The sequence below is a fragment of the Rattus norvegicus genome, chromosome 16, assembly GCF_021556685.1.
Source record: "Rattus norvegicus strain SHRSP/BbbUtx chromosome 16, alternate assembly SHRSP_T2T, whole genome shotgun sequence".
In the NCBI taxonomy this organism is placed as follows: Eukaryota; Metazoa; Chordata; class Mammalia; order Rodentia; family Muridae; genus Rattus; species Rattus norvegicus.
This window is the reverse complement of record NC_141549.1, coordinates 12,695,391-12,712,544: the sequence shown is the minus strand read 5'-3', so window position 1 is coordinate 12,712,544 and position 17,154 is coordinate 12,695,391. Positions and strand designations below refer to the sequence as shown.

The window sequence follows — 17,154 nt, the reverse complement described above, 5'->3', positions numbered from 1 at the left end:
GAAATCTTTGATTACTCTGAAGTAAAAAAGATGTTTCAATATTTTCTTCTAAACACTTTGTATTTAATCTTTTACATTCAGATCTACTGTCCACCTTGAAGTTTACTTTGTGTAGTGTGTGGTAGAGCTCAAGATTAATTTTATGGTATGGTGTAAAATAGAGGTTCAGTATTGACTATTATTTTTGGAGAGGTAACAATTGGGAAACCATCTTACCACATTCTTCTACTACAGGGGCATCCATTTCATAATTCAGTGACTGCATATATAAATATTTCTTAGTCTTTTGTAGTTCCATACAGTTTAGAATAAGTTTGTCAGTTTCAATGAAGGAGGCAGGGAGTTTGGATAGGATTGTACTGAGTTTAGAGGACAATTTGGAGTGAATCAAAGTGTTTACATTAGCCTTCTTCCAATTTGTGTGTACAGGATATGCCTCTGTTTATTTGGTTTTTAGAGATTTTCTTTTTTTGTGTGTTTTTCTGTAAATTGTTATAACTATGGTATGATTAACAGTGATTTTCAAGTTGACATAGATTTATCTAGAAATAGAATCTCACTGAGAAATTGTTTAGATAATGGACCTGAGAGAGATTTTCTTATTTGGGCTAAACTAGGAGGATCCAGCCTGCATGTAGGCAGCACCTTTTCTGGGCACAGCACCAGAGTGTGTACACGGTATTTTATTACACCGATCTTTGTGGTTGTAATATGGCCTGTCATGTGACCCCTTTTAAGTTGTCATATGTCTGTCATATTTCCTATCTCTGCAGTAGCTCTTTGGAGTAGCTATGGACTGGTTACAACTTGTTTTAAACTGAGGTGACCTCAGTTGAGTAAAGTGACACTGTTGAGTCAGGTTTGTTGCTAAGCTCACACTATTGTTAGGTTTGTTCTGTATTCACAGTTTGGTGTTCTTAGCTTTTAGTTTTTTATACACTCAGGATGCCTAAGTGTATTTACTCTAGGCTTTCAGAAAATCACAGGTCAGCCTATTTATTTTGTGTGCGTGTGTTCATTTGTGTGAACATATGCCTGGAAGCAAATATCTTTCTCTGCTGAGTCATCTTGTCAGCCTTTAAACATTTAATTGATATTTAACTGCTTTGAAGATTAAATACAGTATTTTTTTCTGATAATTTTTTATAATTGTATTCACATCTGCAATACTTGGAAACTGTAAGACGGTGACATCTTCTTTTCTGTGATGCTGTGGTTGTCATTGAAGAGGAGGAAGAGTACTTCAGTATCATGAGGACCGATGTCCTTATACCAAGATATTTGACAAGCGATAATTATTAGGCCATATATGTGAATGGATAGGTTTTGTTTTGGAATGCTTTTTTTTTTTTTTTTTTTAATTGGAGCTTTGGTCTTGCTGTGTGTCCGAGGCTAGCATGTGGGGTATCCTTTCCCATACTCTCAGGGTGCTGGGACTAAAGGCTCGAGCAGCCAGCCTGCTTGGTGATTAAAATAGGAGGGCCTTGAGGTGCTTGAAGCAGATGGCTCTTGAACGTGTGGGTATTTGTGTGTGCTTTGCCCGCAGTTTATTCTCATATAGCAGGCCAGCACAAGTCCTTATTTTAACACGCTATTTTACTTTAGAGGGCAAATTGCTTGACACTAAGAGCTGTCCTTTCATTTGGTGATGCCATACATTTTTATTTCATGTGACTGTGTTTTCCTGGAGCAAGTGGCTGCCTTTCTGTTTCTGCCCTGACGATTGCAGGTAGACATCCCTGAGACTGAGATGTGCATTGGGTCTTAGGAGATTCTTAGTAGTTCACGCAGCTTTATGAATTCCTTAGGTTGCTTCCAATGTGTTTTGGGATTTCTGTAGCCCAGAAATAGAAAGAAAGTAAAACTATCAGATCTAGTATGTATTTGTCTTTGAGTTATAGAGGAAACTTAGAAATCTTTGAATACGATCTTAGTCTGATTTGACTTCCTCTCCTATTTTTCATTTAAGAGGACACTAGATCTTTGATCTTTTCTACAGTATATTTACATGCATTGACTCAAAGACAGCAATAGCTTGTTTCCATCCTACTGGTTTTACCCCATTTAGCAGTCCTTTTTATTACTTGTTAAATTCTGGGGAGGTCTACATTGTTATTTCTTTACCTTTCTTTCTTTTGTACCTGTTCAGGAAATGCCTTTGTACCAGTGTTCTTGCCTGTGTCCCTGTGCAAGGCTCATTTGAAGGTGCTTGCCTCTCTCCAAATGCTCACGTGCTGTCTCTTCCCACAGGCTGTGCTGTAACAGAGCAAGCCTCCCTTTTCCTCTGCCTTTCAAGAGTTTACTCATTCTCCAGTGTTTCACTCAGTCGTTTCTTTTCTCCTTGTTCCTGCTAAGGGTGATAGTTTAGTGCTGAGGTAGGTTCAGACCCAAACTTTCAAAAACTTTACATTACTTTTTTAGTTGGGAGGGGTTCGTTGCGACTTACAGTCGGAAGGTACAGTCCAGCATGGCAGGGAAGGCGTGGCACTAAGAGGCTGCCTGCGCTCATTTGGGTTAAATCAGGGAACAGAGAAATGAATGCTGGTATTCGATGTTCCAGACATTAATTAGACCAATTTTTCTGTGAAGTCATTAGATTTAACTCTAGCAAGTTGTAAAACTTAGACTTAGCTCTAGAAAGTTGTAAATTTGAATTAAAAATAAAATACTCAGTTTTCAGTAAAACTTTATTGCATTGTGGGGTCCAGCACAGCAGGGAACATGTGTGAGTCTGAAGTGCAGGTTTTACTTTCATGGACGTTCATGTGATGACTAATATTATCAGTTGGTTGGACTAGATCGGAGACATACCTGGCCATGTTTTTGAGGGTTTGTCCAGAGAGGTTAACTGAGGATGGAAGGTGGACGTCATCTCCTGAGCTTTGCTGCATCACTGAGTAAAATAGGAGAAAAGCAGCCGAGAGCCAGCCTTGGCTTTCTGCTTCTGATGGTGGGTGCAGTGCACTGAGGTAATTCACGAAATGTCTTCAACTGATGACTGAGAAAGAGGTGAAAGTGTAGCACTGTCAGATCTGACCTGTGTGTCGGACCAGGCGGCTTTTTGAGGACGTGATGCAATTAAGTTAGGCCAAGGATAGAAAGGGTAATTGGGCGAGTGTTCTGTATTTTGGGAATGGATAGGAGGATAATGTACTTGAAGAAGTGTAAGGAGGCTAAGCTAGCCCAAAACTGACATGGTTAGGAGATGGAAAAGAGGTCTTCAGCTCGAGCTCTACTCTGGGTGGGGGTTGGATCGCTGAAAAGGAGCTACAGGAAAGCTTAATGGGAAGGAACAAAACCTGTTTACACTTTAAAAGTGTTCTGTGTCAAAGATTGAATTGGACATCTTGAAGAACAGTGGAAGCCATTTCCGGGGGGTGGGGCCATAGCAGCAGTGGCTTGTACTAAGGTGGTGCCTGCTGAAGGCGAAGAGGAAAGGCAGTTTGGGAAATGCTCAGAGAAGGTCCTGTTGGCCGAGCTCCATTCTCGATTGATCGTACTATGGAAACATCGCCTCCTCAGCCTTAGAAGCTGAGGTAGTAGTTGCGCTTCCGTTTGTTCTGCCACACTGTCTGGGGCTTCTGGTGGGACTCGTCCTTTCCTGGCCCTTCTTAGCCCTGTGAGGTGGATGCGCCTTTTGGCTTTCAGTGCTCGGGAACCTCCTCTCTGTCCTGATGATCAGCCTGCTCACCTCGGCTCTCTACTCCTACCTCTTGCCTTGAGTACAGTTAGTATTTTCTTGTTCCTCATTGTTTGTTTAGGTTTTAGGCTCTAAGGTCTCAGTAAATGTTCATCGAAATGAATGCCATGAAAGGTCCCTAAAATATTGCCATCCACTTAAAAGTGGACACCCTGGCTGCAGCTGCTGTTCGTTGCCATCAGTGTTTCCCATGCATATTGTGACATAGCCACTTTAGGAAGTGAGTTTCTAAGGCACCGCGTGTCATAATAGCAAGCTGCAAGTAGCTAAACATGCTGTGTCAGTGTAGATGGGAAGGTGAGGGCGGCTTACAGAACACTGAGACGGTCTTAAAATAGGTAACTCCGAATTTCAAACTCATTTTATCTCTCCAGCCGTTGCCTGGTACAGGACCACAGGACTTGAGAGAAGAGAGCAGACTGCTCAGTGTAGTCACTGTAGATAGGGGGATACAAGGAGAAGAAGAAACCTGTGTCTCAGCAGATGTTTTTCCATGTTGAATTATCAGCAAAAGATCTTTCTTGTCCCACAAACTCACTTTTGAATAAGCTTAAATTTATTAATATAGTTGTTTTGACTCTTTAAACATAATTCTATATTTAATGTCAATGGACTGTAATACATTAGCAACATTGCAATCTGAAGCTTAATTCAGTAGCTGTCTTTTGAGTTCTACTATGATGCAGGAATACTGTTGAATTCTGAAGACTTTGATGGATAAAGTTGTGTCTATCTTTAATAAGTTCAGATTCTGGTACCATATAAGCATGATTACAGTAGGGATTTAAAAGTCATGGGCTATTGTTAGTTTGCCTGAGGACTTCATATAACAGATGGAAGATGTGATTGTGTTGAGGGAGAAGAGAAGGTTTCAGGGGGTGGGTGGAAAAGAGAGAGAGGGAGAGAGAGGGAGGGAGGGAGGGGGAGGAGAGAGAATATGCATTTGTTTTAAGAAGGAAGTGACATTAGACTGAAGTTTTGAAGACTATGTACAAAGTTGATCTGTTGTGTTGACCAAGTAAACCCTGAAGGTGAGCGTGTTAGCATGCGTGGGTGTCCGGTCACGCTGAGGATTACCAGTGCAGCTGAGTACGAGTGTCAGATGGGGAACAGCTAGGGATGAAGCTAGAGAATGAGCCAGGAAGGCAGGGGAGCCCTGATGCTGGAGGCTGAACTTGCAGATATTTCCATAGCATGTTATGAAGGTAGTGAGACTGATAGAGTAGTGAATAGTTTTGTTAAATTTCCATATACACTTCTAGTGTACATATGGTATTGAACACAGTAGGTTTTGAAATATTGTTTTTTCATAAATGCAGAGTTTGTATGCTATTTAAACATCTAGGCAAAAGGCCGTGTATCAGATAAGGGTGAACATAAAAGTCATTTGTTAACAGAAAGCACAGTTTTCATAACCATGTGCCTCTTAGGTAGCTGTGGTCCCTAATTTGGAAGCAAGATAAATAAGGCTGAGAGGACTGACTCCTCTCAGTTAGATTAGGTAGGGATTAAAGATTTGTTCAGGAGAACACTGAGGCTGTAAAACCAAGTGTTTTCCACTCATAGGATGGCCCTAAGAGTTGGGAAATTGCTGTTCTATTCTGAATGAGTAGTTTATACATTTTAAAACAGCCCGGGCTCTCCTTTGTTTCCTCTAAAGCAAATGCCAGACCCATTGCTTCCACACTCTTCCATTTCTAGGGACATTTTGGTGGCATTACTTTAGTTTTTTGTCACTTTCTTGGGTGAGTCAGGGGCCCTGATTTTAGAACCTGTGAACTGAGTATCTTGTCTTGGGTTTCAGGGAGGCAGAGGTTGAAAGGTGGTTTGCAGAGCATCCATCCATCCACCCACCCACCCATCCATCCATCCATCCATCCATCCATCCATCCATCCATCCATCCATCCCAAAAGCTGCCCCCTGTGCTGTCCTCCCCTCACCCCACTTCATGAATCCCTCGCCTCATCTTCCCTCCACTTCTCTGAGAGGGTGGAGCTCCCCATGGGTATTTCCCCACCCTGACACATCAGGTCTCTGCAGGGTTAGTCACATCCTCTCCCACTGAAGCCAGAAAAGGCAGCTGTGTTGGGGGAACAGATCCCATAGTCAGGCTACAGCTTTAGGGACAACTGCTCCTGTTGTTTGGAACCATGTGAAGATGAGCTGTTGTCTGCTACATGTGAGCTGGGGCCGTTGGTCCAGCTCATGTGTGTTCTTTGGCTGGTGGCTCGGTCTCTGAGAGTGCCCAGGGTTCCAGGTTAGTTGACTCTGTTGGTCTTCTGTGGAGTTCCTGTGCCTTTCAAGACCTTCAATCCTTCTCCCAACTCTTCCATAAGAGTCTCTGATCTCGTTTTAATATTTGCCTTAGGCCTCTGTATCTGTTTTAGTCAGCTTCTGGGTGGAGCCTCTCAGAGGACAGTTATGCTAGACTCCTTTTTACAGGCATAACAGGGTGTCATTTATAATGTGAGGGATTGGTACTTATCCATGGGATGGGTGTCAAGCTGGAGTGGTTACTGGCTGGCCATTCCTTAGTCTCTGTTCCCTCTTTGTCACTGCATTTCTTTCAGACAGGACAAGTTTGGGGTTGAAAGTTCTGTGGGTGGGTTGATGTTCTTATTCCTCCATTGGGGGTCCTGCCTGGCTACAGGCGGTAGCCTCTTGAGGTTCCATGCGCCCACTGTTAGGCATCTAGGCTAAGGTCACATGCATTGACTCTGGGAGCCTCCTCCATTCCAGGTGTCTGGGACTTCTAGAGATTCCCCGCATCACCCTTTGATAGTTGATTTGTAATAATGTTAAAGTTCAGTTGCTACTGTTTTTACTTATTTTCATGATTTCTTTATGTCATTGTAATCTGCTTAAAATAATTATTTTGTTCATTGCACGGATGTATTTCTGTTTTTTCATACCACAACATACTACATTATTTTGTAGATATGTAATTTTTTATTCAGTTACTCTAACAGCAGTGACCATCAGGATTATTTCTAAAATTTTGCAATTACAGATTGCTATGGCAACCATCCTAGTGCACATTTCTTTTTGTAATTTAGATAAACATCTGTGTCATGTGTATGCCTGTGCTTGTTCAGTTATTCTAAAACTGGTGCATGTCATTATTGACACTGTAATGATTGGCGTCTTTGCCATTGTTGAAAGTTTACTGCTGAATCTTAAGGCTCAGAATTCTTATATCCGGAGAATTGCTATCAACTCACATTTAATTCTGCAATGTTTTTATACCACTTACTCCCAAACCCCACAGTAACCTTAATGTGTGGAATTCAGTAGGCAACAGAAGAAAGACGTGTGCATTCTTAGGTTTGTGAGCTTGCTGGAGTGGTGGTCAGCCCCAGTGGACACTCCCTGATGACTGGTTTATTGGATAAGAAGTCTAATCTAAAAGAAGGCAATTCTGAGAGCATCTAAATACACCATACTTAGGCTAGCAGTGCATTAATCATTCAGCTTATTAAGCATGTGTTAACTAAAATTTGTCACCCACTGATACAGTATCTCAAACCTGTAAAACACCAAGCAAATTTTAAAAGGCTTAAAGTTCAGTGAAGCACAACGTGACCAGGGCTTATCGTGGAGGTCACTACGTAGTACATGCTTGGCAGCTATTGTGAGGTGCTGTGTGCTGCATGGCTTCAGGACTTGACCTGACTGAGGCAAAAAGGGAGTGAAGAAGGGACAGATGCTGAGACACACGTAGAAGAGGTGGGATCGGCTGTGCCGTGCTTGCTATGACAGGGACATGCCAAGGGTGGTGGCAGCACCAGGAGTCTGTGCCTCTATTTTATACATTTGAGCTGGGCAGGTGCACAGCTGTTCACAGCTGGATTTGGAGGTTTACAGTAAATGGCTGGATAAGGAGGTGAGTTTAACTAAGTATGTAGGTCATTGCAGGGGAATAGACTCAGGCTACAGTCATCCCAGAAGAGGTTGATAGCTTCTGTCTGCACTGTGAACATCCACACATGGACCAGAAGAAGACTGTTATTCTCATGGGTCTAAGGCCCTGGGCGCCTTGGCTGATGGTGCTCACGTCAGTAACACACGTTCACTCAGCAGGGCTTCATCTGCTCGTCACATATCACATAGGCCTTTCTCTACGCCCACAGGGAGTCCACTATTAATTTCCGAACTGTTTTCTTTTCCCTTGAACTTGGCGCTTCTGTGTTGGTCTGTTTCTCTTTTAGCCTGCTGGGAAGCACCTCAGAAAGTGGGAAATACCCTTTAAATGGTGAAAGGTACAACTAGCCAATGGTAATACTGTTGACTCTGAAACTGGAGAAACACAACTCTGGCTATAGAATTTGAGGAAACACCATAGATTGGTTTTCTCACGCGCACGTGCTGTGCATATTCCTACAACAGTCTAATGTTCTTAGAGCTAAACAGCGAGGATCAGGTCTCAGGAGACTAAGGCACAGTGGCAGCATGGTGGGATGCCTTCTAGGAGCTTCTAAAGCAGTCTTGTTTCCTTATTATTTCCAGCTTTTAACAGTTGCTCTTGGCTCATGGACTTCTTCCGCCACTTGTAGGTGGTCTAGCAGTTTCTGCAATCAGTTTTCCGGAAAGACTTGTTATCAATACGATGATAGCTGAAATCTACACTGGGAGGTGGAGTAAGAAAGAATAGTGGATCAGAAGTCACCGGGGGCTGAATATTATAGAGTTATGTCTTTTTACTCACTAAATATGTTGTAGGTATCTCCTGAGTAATAATCACAAGCTAAAGAATAGCACTTTTGAGTCTGTCTTAAGTAAAGACTAAATAAATTAGGACTGTTCTCCATTACTCTTTTTAGATTGGGAACATTTCTCTTTACTTTTATCTCTCGGTTTTTGTTCCCTTTTCTAAACATTTCATTAATTGATTATTTTATCTCCATTGAGTCAGTTTTCTTTCCACTGTTTTTACTTTTTTTTTCCCTTTCCTTCTTCTATAAGGGTGTTCTGCCCCTACCCCATCCCCCTACACTGGGGGATCCAACATTGACAGGACCCAGGGCTTCCCCTTCCACTGGTGCTCTTACTAGAATATTCATTGCTACCTATGAGGTTGGAGCCCAGGGTCAGTCCATGTATAGTCTTTGGGTAGTGGTTTAGTTCCTGAGAGCTCTGGTTGGTTGACATTGTTGTTCATATGGGGTCTCAAGCCCCTTCAGCTCTTTCAATCCTTTCTCTAATTCCTCCAATGGGGGTCCTGTTCTCAGTTTAGTGGTTTGCTGCCAGCATTTGCCTCTGTATTTGACATTGTTTTTACTTTTTAAAAAGCTTGTATTTTTCTTTTGGTCTGCTTTGTTGAAAGTTGTAATAGTGTTTATTTTCTGTTAAATTTTGAGAAGGAGCACTCCCTTAATTCTCTGTGGAAACTTCAGGATGTATTTTAACCTGAGGAGTTTTATGGATTGTACCCTACCAGTCCTTCAGCTTTGATAGAAACCAATGATCTTGGTTCATTCATGTGCCCATTCAGCTGCCACTCTTCCCCACACTTTTCACACGTGTGTCTGTGCCATGCATGTGCAGGTTTGGAAATGTGAAAACCTGAGACTGACATCAGGAGTCATCCTCAGAGTACATCTTCTCTGTACTCATCGAGGAAGGGCCTCTCAGTCAGACCCAAAGCTCACTGATGGAGCCCTTCTCCGTTGTTCCCTGTCTGCTGCCTCTGGAGGATGCAGTCAGAGGCCAGCCAGGTTCACATTAACACTTGCGTAGGTTCTGGAGAACCAGCTAAGTCCTCATCCTTTTGTAGCAAGTGCAGTGCTATGTGCCCAGCCACATCCTCATTATTTTAGATGTAATATAAAAGATGTAGTGTGGGCCAAGGTAGTCTGTGTCTATAGTCCCAACATTATGAAATAGACCGGAGGATCAGGATTTCAAAGTCTTCTTCAACTATAAGGCAAGTTTGAGACCTGCTTGGGTTACAGGAAACCCTATGTTAGACACGGTGGGTGAAGAGGGGAGGGAGAGAAAGGGAGGGAGGGAGGGAGGGAGGGAGGGAGAGAGAGAGAGAGAGAGAGAGAGAGAGAGAGAGAGAGAGAGGGAGGAAGGAGAGAGAGAGAGAGGGGAAGGAGAGATTTATTATAAGTGTTTTTGAATATCTTCCTAATATGTCCTCTTTAGATATAACTGTGATCCAGCAGGAGAGGTGGCCCAGCTAGTAGAAGTGCTGACTGCAGGCCTGATGCCCTGAGCTGGGTCCCTGGGCTCCATGGTTGGAGGAGAGGACCTGCTTGTCAGAGTTGTCCTCTTACCTCTTGTTTTTGTTATATGTCATACACGCACCTGTATGTCCATTCTCATTCATTCATACCCAGTCCTATGTCTGTCTTCTCTCCCTCCCTCAGTTACACACACACACACACACACACACACACACACACACACACACACACACACACACACTAATACATTTTAAAAAGATCATTGCAGTCCCTGCCTTCCTTCTCTCTGCTTTTCTTTGTGGGATTCTGTATGCAGGCTAGGTCGACCTTGGACTAGCTATTACCCTCTTTCCTCTGCCTCCTGAGTTCTGGATAACAGGCATGAATCACCACATCGATGTTTCTTGATGCTGAAAAATGTAGTAGTTTTTATGAGGACTTTTATTAGAGTATACTTTTGGACATTAAAAGTTATTGTAAAGGTAGTAATGGGATTTTCTCTGTTTTATAGGTAGTTTCCTTTATTCTCAATATGACATATTTGTTACATTAATGAACCATTGTTGGTACCTCATTTTGTTAGAGCCTCTGAGTTTTGGGGATACCTTGTTACAATTAATAGTCAGGTTTCCTTAGGATCCTCTGTTCTGACCATGTCTCAGACTTTTCCTTTTAATGACCTTGGCACAGTCTTAAGGATTATTGTGCAAGAATTTTGTAGGATGTTGCTCAATTAGGATTTGCCTGATCCTTTTTAAAATTAATTGTTTGAGAATTTCATACAGTGTGTTTTGGTCACACTCTCCACTCCTCTCCTCTCTTCCCCCTAACTTTCTTAGATCAAACCTCATTGCTACTCCCAAATTGTCTCCTTTTTAAAAATTAAAAAATTTTTTTTTCTTAAATAGCTCATCATGTGTGGTTTGTGTTGTCTATAAACTCTTGGGTGCCAGCTAATCCACTGGGTCATGGTAACGTACCAGGGCCACACCCTTAAAGAAAAAAGTTCTTCCCTGTCCCAGAAGCTGTTAACCGTTGCTAGCTCCTCAGAGATGGGAGTGTTCTCAGCCGGTGCTGGCGTGTAGACTGGGTGACACTATGCAGGTGCTGTGCAGAGTTATGAGTACAGTGGTCTTGTCAGGCCAGGAGGCAGTTTCATCAGAGTCTTCCCCAATCCCTGGCTTTAGTTATCCCTACCCTCTCCTGCAGTGACCCCCGAGCCTTCAGGGTGTGGCATGGTCTCATTTATGACCGAGTGCTCTGCAGACACGTATTCTCTGCACTTTAGCCAGCTGTGAGTTTCGGTTTTGAGGATTGTCTGTTATGCAGAGGAGTGTCTCTGATGAGGTGTAGATGTTAATTTAGAGGGCAGTTTGATCCTATGACCATTTAGCAGAATAATGGTATGTTCACATCTAGGGCCTGTGAGCTCCCCAAGGATGGGTTCCTAGTCAGCCTTACCATCCCAGGCATGTTTCCTCCTGTGGGGCAGGCCTTTATCCAACCAGAAAGCAGTTGGTTATCTTATCACATTGCTGCCACTACTGGCCGTGAGCCTATCCTAATCCTTGTAATCCACTGGGTTCACAGCTCCATAGACTACTGATGGCCTGTGTTCCCAGTGGTTCCTGCTACTACTGTCCTGGGGCTGTCTGTTGCTCTGACAAAGCATCCTGACCAAAGCAACTCGGGGAGGAAAGGGTTTGTCTGTCTGTCTGTTTATTTATTTATTCTACAGTTTCACATTGTAGTTCATCATAGAAGGGCAGGGCCCCAATCAGGACAGGAATCTGGAGGCAGGAAATAAGCAGAAGCCATGGAGAAGTGCTGCATGCTGGCTTGCTGCTCTCCACGCTCGCTTTGTTTGCTCTCTTACACTGCCCAGGCCCACCGACTCCGGGGTAGCACCACCCCCAGTAGCCTGGGCCCTCCACATGAGTTAGTAATTAAGGAAATGTCCCATAAGCTTTCTTTCCTACAGGCCAGTCCGACGCGGATTTTCTCAACTGACAACGCCCTCTTTTCGCAGTACTCCAGATTGTCCAGTTGACTTAAAAATAGCCCGCTGGACAGATCTTCTGCTTCATTCTAGCTCGATTTCTCCATGTCCTGTGACCAGTGTGTGCTGCTTCAGTGATCGGGTCTTATTCTCTGCCTTTTGTTTTTCTTTTTTAAAGAATGGTTACAGTAGAGTGTCTTTGGAGGAAATGTCACTATGACCCTGATCACCATGTTGTCAGGTTTCCTACAGTAAAGTTGTTTTCACTCTTTCCATACTATACAGTAGTTATACATTAAGGCTACTTGAACCTTTTCTGCAAGGGAGTATTTCTTTAAATAGATGGATTTCTGCTGGGGTACTGCAAAGAATTGCCTCTTCCTGCACTTATATCAGTCTTTCTTTTAATTACTAAGCCTCATGGGCATTTGTTTTATAGTTGTGTTTATTGTGTTTATAATCTGTGTTTCTGTGTTTCTGCTTTTTTTTTTTTTTTTTTAAGAATTCTGTTTGTTTTGATGACAGGCTCTCCTGAAGCTCAGGCTGTCCTTGCACTCGCCTTTGAATCCTTGTTCCTCCTGTTTTTACCTCTAGAATGCTGGGATTACATTTGTGTAGCACACTGGCTGGCATTTTTGTTTTTGAGAATGTTTTTCCTTAAGGTTGTGAACTGTAAGGTAGGTGTGTTCTAGGATCACCTGGTATTTCCTACTTCACTTAGAACCAGCTATTTCTCCAAGGAGCCTGGTTCCTTTTGTTGAAGAATACAACTAGATGACGTTTTTGGTATGCTAGGCTACTTCTAGGCTCTGGCAGTGTACTAGTCTGTTAATATGTGAACATGTCTGTTTATAACTACCTGCAGTTTGACTCCAATATGAGTATATACTGTTGTCACTAACGCTCAGCCATTGATGTGCCTGCTTGTTTCACACTGTAAATATGAGGGATCTGTTGGCTTATTACATTAGAGTTTACTTACTTAATTACTTCAGATTGTTGCCTTGTTCTCCTGGAAATAGCTGTGTCATCAGTTAGACCGCGTGTCCTGTCCAGCCTCTACATTCCATTTTTAAGGACTCCATTCATTTCAGTGTTACCCAGGTCAGCACCGTTGGTGAAGCATTTTCATACATCTTTCCTCTATTTGAGTTGTGCCACATTGGGTGTTTTATCCAGGGGCTCTGACCTCTTGCTTGCAATGGCTTGTAGTCATCATGGTAATTATAGTATCCTGAGGAGTATCTTCATCTAAGCTATCCTCTCTGATTTGTCTCTTCCTTCCCAAACAAGCTTTTAAGAAACACTTACCTCCGTATGTCTGTATAATTCACATTCTCAAAAATGTCGTATGATTGGGGTCATGCAATATGCAATTTTAAGACTGGCTTCTGGAATTTAGAGTTCATATAGTTTTTTCCTATGTTTTGATAGCTCATTTATTGTTCAGCTATAGTTCAGATAGTTTAATTTATGTAGTTTACACATACATACATACATTGCATTCTGTGGGTTTGTCACAGTTACCCACTTATTTATTGAAGACCATACTGTTTACTTCCAGTTATTTCCCATTACAAATATGGCTGCCCAAACCCCATAAGAGCAACAATGCCAACCAACTAGAGCTCCCAGGGACTAAACCACTACCCAAAGACTATACATGGACTGACCCTTGGCTTCAGCTACATATGTAGCAGAGGATGGCCTTGTTGGGCACCAATGGAAAGAAGCCCTTGGTCCTGCCAAGGCTCAGTGCCCCAGTGTAGGGGAATGTGTGTATGTGGGGGGGGGGTGTTTGGTAGGGGGGATAGTTTGGGAGGGGAGAACCCTTAGAGAAGAAGGGGGGGAATGGGATAGGGGGCTTATGTCTGGGAAACCTGGAAAGGGAATAACATTTGAGATGTAAATAAAAAAATCCAAAAACAAAAAAAAAAGATTAAATAAAAGAAGGAAAAATGTTTTTTTCTTAAAGAAACCCTTCAAAAGAAAGAGAAAGAAAGAAAGAAAGAAAGAAAGGAAGGAAGGAAGGAAGAAAGAAAGAACCAGATAAGAGGCCCATCCTGAGGGCAATGATGAAGGGACTCTGCACAATTTTGAGAGCTTTGCATCTCCTGTAAATGTCACCTTCTACTGGCATCATCCAGGGACTTCCATAACTATGATGAAGTTTGACACAAAGAGAGGCTCCCAGGAAGATTTAGGCTCTTCCAAGTCTGTGAAGACAAAAGGAAAGAGCCAAAGTACACATCAGTTCAAGAGAACAGGCATCACCCCGTAGTCACTGGGCTCCCACAGGGAAGGCTTACCTTGGTTCCAGCTCTAACATGGCCTCCAGGTTATAGGTAGGCCTTTCCATGAGAGTTATGAGACAGGTAGGGAAGATCCCACCTTGGTTGGTGTTATTTCTATCCCTAAGTCGTGCCTGTAGAGCCAAGGAGTGGTCTAAAATAAGGGAGACAGACACAAATTGGGGGTAGAAATGCCAGCCTTCCATTCTGCTTTTAGTTGCCTTGTGGGCCTAACTGAAAGGTCAGTGGTTTTCAGCAAAGGCGTTTTTAAGCACCTGCTTTATGAAGAGTATGCTAATTTGACAGTGACTCAATGTGCCTTCACCATTCTTACTCAACTTAAAGTTATTTGTTGCTGAATGATGGAGAGGTGTCCTGAGAAATATAGTAGGTGATTTTTGCTGTTTCGTGGATATCATAGAGTATACGTAATAAACTAAGAAGGCTATAATTTCATCAGGCTGTACAGTCTTAGGAGACCAGTGTTGTATTAATATATACAGTCTGCCTTAGCTGAAATGACTCATGCAGTGTATGTCTGTTGAACACAATGTTTATCAATACAGTAAGGTACAAAGAAGTAATTAAAATTTTTATTTTCAAATGACACCATGGTTTATAAATAAGGCACATCTCATGTAATCTTTCAATAGTTTGTAATATTTGTAGTTTTTTTTAAAGTACAAGGTGAATATAGAAAACGTTCTCTTCTCCTTGTTCATGTAATTTCTGCACTTGAAAAGAACACCATGGATTTCAGACAAGCTCTCTATATAGCGAGACCCTGTCTACAAAACTAAAGAAAGAAAAATAACGCAAACATTTCTGTAAGCTGATGGCTAGGTAGGTGCTAGACATGTCTTCTTAAACATAGGCACCTCAAAATCAGTGGTTTCTAAAACTGTTCTTCATTTTCCTTCCAGATCTGCCCTTCTGGGGAGGGGGTGAAGTCATTGCTGTATTTACTCTTTTAAATCTCATCAGGCTCTTTACTTTTTATGTGTTCCTTCATTTAGTAGATATCATGTTTTTAAGACCAAATTCCAGTCGTCTGGGAACTTTGATGTCACATTTCCACTGCACAAGATGCAGCAGAACTACTTCTTTCTCTCACCAGCACTGATGGGGTTAGCATGTCCTGTGGATCCTCTTGTGACCGCAACACTGTTATGTCTGCCCCACTGAGATGTGTTCTCTGTATTGAAGCCACGAGAACATTTCTTTGATTCAAATCTCAATGTGTTGGTTCCTGGCAAATTTTTAGTTGTGTCTTCCAGTGTGTACCCTGTTATAGAATAGTTCTTCATGTGTATTGGCATTTTGTTGCCTTCTAGGCATATGGAAGGCCAGGGTTTACAGGATTTGAATTTCCCTACTATCAGTAAGGGAGGAAAACCTTATTTACTGTGGAGTCTTACTCTTCAATCTGGTGAAAGCTGTACATTTGTACTACAGAGATAACAAATTGAATATGAGCATAATCACATACCATCTCAATGGAGTAGTTGTTTTATTCCCTCCCAGACATATTTTAATTTCGATATGTAGACATCTGTGTATATTTAATCTACTCCTATATTTCCTTCTAGACTTCTCTCATTTCACAGAGCATCGTTTCATAAAACAGGATGGATGTAGAAATAGCATATGTAGTGATTTGTTGCTAAGTATTAAGTGCTGATGCTTCCTCCTCCCCCTGCTAATTAACATGCCTGTTCCTCCTTATAGTCTCATGGGCTTTAGTAAACCTTCAAGGTTATATTATTATTATCCTGTCACTTTTCCATCATAGTAGGCTCACACCCTGCTATTTAAGGCTATTAAAAAAAACTTTTTAAGTGTAAAACAAAATATATATTTAAAAACACCTAGATAAAACAGTTGTAATTTTTTTGTAAACTTTTTTTCATGTTTATTTACTGTGTATGTGTGCATGTGCAAGTATTCCACAGTACACATGTGGAAGTCAGTAGGAGTTTTTTCTCTGCTTCTACAATGTGGGTCCTGGCAACTGACTCGGGTCTGTTTATTTACATCTTAAATGCAGCCCCCCATCTCAGTGCCCCCCCTTCTTACCTTCGACTCTGAGAGGGCGCCATCCCCTGGGTATCACCCCACCCTGGCACATCAAGTCTCTGCAGAATTAGTCTCATCTTCTCCCACTGAGGCAGGTCAAGGCAGCCTTCTGCTTCATGTGTGCTGGGGCCTCCGTCCATCCAGTCTGTGTGTACTGTTTGGTTCGTGGCTCGGTCTCTGAGAGCTCGTAGGGGTTCAGGTTAGTCGACATTGTTGGTCTTCCTGTTGGGTTACCATCCCTCAGGGCCTTCAGTCCTCTCCCCGACTGTCCCATAAGGGTTCCTGACCTCCATCCAATGTCTGGCTGAGGATATCTCTATGTGTTCCGGTCAGTTGCTGGGCAGAGCCTCTCAGAGGACAGTTGTGTCAGGCTCCTGTGTGTAAGCGCGACAGTGTATCCCTCACAGTGTCGGGACTGCTGTGAGGGTTGGGCTGGTATCGGCTGGCCCTGCCATCAGTCTCCATCTTTGTCCTGCTTCTTTTTTTTTTTTTTTTTTTTTTTAATACAGGACAGATTTTGGTTTGAAAGTTTTGTGGGTGGACTTAAGACTTGGTGGCAAACATGTTTACTGCTCACCTTTCTCACTTCTGTGACATATTGTCATGAATACTGGAAGCTAGATACCATTTTGGCAGTTGTGGGAGCATTACCTTGTTGATGGGCACACCTCCTTTGGCTCTTTGGCTCTTTGGCTCTGCTGTAGACTTAGAAAACCATGTTTTATGGGCTTGGTTTGTTCCTCTGGCCTAAATTGTCATTTATGGCTTGGGACACCTAGTGCTGTCTAGTTTGACACACACTCAGACTCAGATAGTCAGGTGTTTTTATAGAGGATATCATGTTTTAGAATTAATTAAAATTAACTAGATTATCTTCCTTCCCTTTCCTCCTCCATGCC

The 17,154-nt window shown here is 42.4% G+C and overlaps 1 protein-coding gene across 12 annotated transcripts in view; it reads left to right on the top strand.

Annotated features, from left to right (window-relative positions):
* The window catches only part of Ccser2 (coiled-coil serine-rich protein 2), a 112,961-nt gene that overhangs the window by 32,094 nt on the left and 63,713 nt on the right, over positions 1 to 17,154 (top strand). For 2 of the 12 annotated variants that reach the window (XM_087588237.1, XM_087588241.1), the window contains exon 1: positions 5,765 to 5,958. The gene's annotated coding sequence lies outside the window, so the exon portion shown is untranslated. 12 annotated transcript variants of the gene reach the window in all.